Source organism: Solanum tuberosum, unplaced genomic scaffold (genome assembly GCF_000226075.1).
Source record: "Solanum tuberosum cultivar DM 1-3 516 R44 unplaced genomic scaffold, SolTub_3.0 scf00039, whole genome shotgun sequence".
NCBI lineage: Eukaryota > Viridiplantae > Streptophyta > Magnoliopsida > Solanales > Solanaceae > Solanum > Solanum tuberosum.
Genome location: NW_006238968.1, coordinates 2,365,533 through 2,368,994, shown reverse-complemented (window position 1 = coordinate 2,368,994; position 3,462 = coordinate 2,365,533). Strand labels below are relative to the sequence as shown.

Sequence of the window (3,462 nt, the reverse complement as noted above, 5' to 3'; positions counted from 1 at the left end):
CCCATCCCGTCCCCCCAAAACCCGTCCCATCCCGTATATATAGTGGGACGGGATGAGACTTATTTTTGTCCCCCCAATCCCGGTCCCCCCAATCCCGATCCCGGCCAAATCCCCCTCGTCCCGTCCCGTCCCCCTTCGTCCCGTCCCCCAGTCCCCGTCCCCGTCCCCTTGCCAGCCCTAATGAGTGCTCAGGTAAGTTTCCAAATTTAATTTACCTTTGTAATAATTTAACATAATAGATTTGTGAACTGTTTTTTTTAATCTTTTATTCCACCTCTGTGATAGATGTATTTAATGGACAGACATTCGAGTGGATTTGGCTCTGCAGACAAACAGAGTCTAAACACTTCTCCAACCCCAGAGACATGGATTCCGCTGAGAAATCTGAAATAAGGTCCTTTGAGCTGACATTTCGTAAGAAAAACAAGGACCTTGTCTTAAATTCTTACTTGCCATACATCATGCAAGAAGCAATATTGCAAAAACACAAAAACAAAATGATCAAGATTCATACCGTGGGTTACGAAAGAACGTACAGTTTACATTTACATGTGGAAGCCAGTGATTTTTGATCATCCTGCCACTTTTCAGACAATCGCAATGGAATCAGACTAGAAAGACATTATCTTGAAGGATTTGGAGAGGTTCATGATGAGGAAAAAGTATTACATGAAAGTAGGGAAGGCATGGAAAAGAGGGTATTTGTTGTTTGGTCCTCCGAGGACTGGGAAATCTAGTTTGATTGCTGCAATAGCGAATTATTTAAACTTCGATATATATGATTTGGAGTTGACTGTAGTGACGAGAAATTCGGATTTAAGGTAGTTGTTGGTTACCACAACCAATAAGTCAATTTTGGTGATTGAGGATATTGATTGTACCATTGACTTGAAAGCTAATTTGGTTAATCGAGCTATGTATGTCCGTTCAAATTATTTTCATCAGTCAGAGAGCATGGTAAATTAGTCTTTTATTTTCTATTTCCTATCTTTCCTATTCCTTTTAGGTACGAATTCAGATTAATACCAAATGATTAAATAGAAAAAGTTGGGGCTATGTATTTTAGTTTATGGAGTAGTATGAAATCTGTAGTCAGGGGAGTGGTCAAGTGGAAGATAATGGGTTTTGCTCATGCTATTACAGTTTTCAGGATAACTGGTTAATTACCATAAATTGAATAGGATATGTTGGCCTTTTTTTTGTACAGTATTTCGACATGACAAGAGCGTGAAGAGGTTCAGAACAATTGTTATAATGCGTCCTTGCCTACGGATTAGTCAGTTTTTTTTACAACTTCTACTGACATGAAACTAAAATAATTTCACCCTCCATTAATTTGTGATTTTCTTGAATAACATAAGAGTCAATTATTGGGAAAATTTGGATATGGTATTAGTGTATTGTGTAATACTTTAACTTGCTTATATATATATTTTTATTGCAGGTTACCTTGTCAGGTTTACTGAATTTTATTGACGGGCTATGGACGAGTTGTGGAGACGAAAGAATCATAATTTTCACAACAAATCACATAGAAAAACTCGACCCTTCACTGTTGCAGCCTGGCAGAATGGACGTGCACATTCACATGACATATTCTAGGTGTACCGGTGGAGGGCATACGATCAATCGAAGGCTGTCAACCATCTAGTGGATTTTCTACAAGATCCACCAAGTGAGGGGATATCATGCGTGCAGGGCTGCCAAAGCAGTTTCTTAAGGGATAGTATCAGCTACTCTTTGAGTTCATCAATAAGGTACTGGTACCACAAACAGAGAAAAGAATAGTAGCATCTGCTGCTGATCTGTTTCTCATGGAGAAATTGGATGAACTTGAGGAAATTAATCTCCCTGCTATAATGCTTGAACACATGCACGGGGTAATGACTTGGAAAAGGGCTAAACATGGGATTCCATATGGATACTTGCTGAATTATGTGTTTAACCATTTTGAAGTGCCTATGGGAGAGGGGTACTTGGTACCACCAAGCAGATGCTTTCTGTAGCCACCCTGCTGGAATGTGAGTGTATTGAAGGAAAGGCCAAAGGCAGGTCACAGGTGGCGGATGTTCTAGAGCAGCAAACCTCTCTTAAACGTGAGGTGACTGATCTCATTGCGATATCTTAAATGATAAGGAGGTTGAAATTGTGCAACTGAAGTTTAAATTGCAGAAGGCTGTCTCAGGAAGACCTGGTACTACTGGTGTAGATGAGCAGGTGGTGCAAAAGTTGAGGGATTAGAATGCAATGCTGCTGAAGAAAAATGTCTCACTCAGTGAAGAAGTTAAGGCTCTCAACAAGCAACTTATCTAGGCTCATGAGGATGTGAATGAACAGATGTTGTTGCTAATCCACACCCTTAACCCCCTTCCCCATCCGTCCTAAAAGTGTCGTATCTCCCTGTTAAACAAAAAAAAATCTTGTGTGGCTTTGTGTACTGGTTGGCTGACTTCTGTGGTCAGTATTTGTGAACTAATGTTAATTGTTACTATGCCCTGTCTTTGTATGGTTTAATATTCTCTGTTTGCCTACATGTTCATGTTCTGTGTGGCCCATGGCCCTGAATTCTTTAATGTTTTGCATATAACTGGTATATGTTTATTGTTACTCTTTTTCAATGATGTCAAAAAGGGGAAATTTTGGGTTACCTGTTGTGCAATCAGGAGGGAACGGAACTCTAAACTAAGTGGAACTAATGTACTTTTGAATGAAAGCTTAACACTCATGTGAGGTTGCTTGTAGGTTGTTTGTCATCCTCAAAAAGGGGGGAAATGATAAGTCTTAATGCTCCCATATGTTTTGATGATCTCCTCACAAGTGCAGGGACCCGGTCCTCTACAGAGTATGCTCGTCCAAGGTCATATGTTGTACAGCTAGAACGCTGTCTGCATCAGAAGGTTGGTGAGACGCCAGTGTCCTGAACCAATCAGAACGGACGAGGTTGTTTGTACGCTGGACAATAGCTCTTCATGGTTGATATATTCAACTCACAAACAACAAAATTATTCATTCATTCAAAGAGAGATATTCAAGCTTAAAAACAGCAGGAACCTAATAGAGTGTATTATTGCTTCTTGTACCAGCTGTTACTTTGAGTGCTTGTAATAGTGTTTATATTGTAGGAATCGTTTCGTTTGTGATAGAAACGTTTCAAGCTTGTGTGAATCATTGTAAGAACTCAGTTGTGAGTAACTTAGTGTCTTACGTCAAAATCCACATTAATCAGTCAGGATTAGTATAGTGGGCAGTGTTGTATCTGCTTAAACTCGGTTAAGTAATAGGTGATATTACTTAGTGTGGAGATTAGCAGGTTAATCTCAAGTTGTAAACTGTGTTTTACTTTTGCTTGTGAAGATTAGTGAAAGCTGTTTGAAAATCCATGTGAGACAGGTTGTGGTTTTACTCCCTTGAGCAAGGAGGCTTCCACGTAAAGTTGTGTGTACAATCTTTACTTTCAACATT

General features: G+C 39.6%; 1 pseudogene; it reads left to right on the top strand.

Moving 5' to 3' along the window:
• The first annotated feature begins 180 nt into the window (after nt 1-180).
• Nucleotides 181-2,241, top strand: LOC107059858 (protein HYPER-SENSITIVITY-RELATED 4-like; annotated as a pseudogene).
• Nucleotides 2,242-3,462: the final 1,221 nt, after the last annotated feature.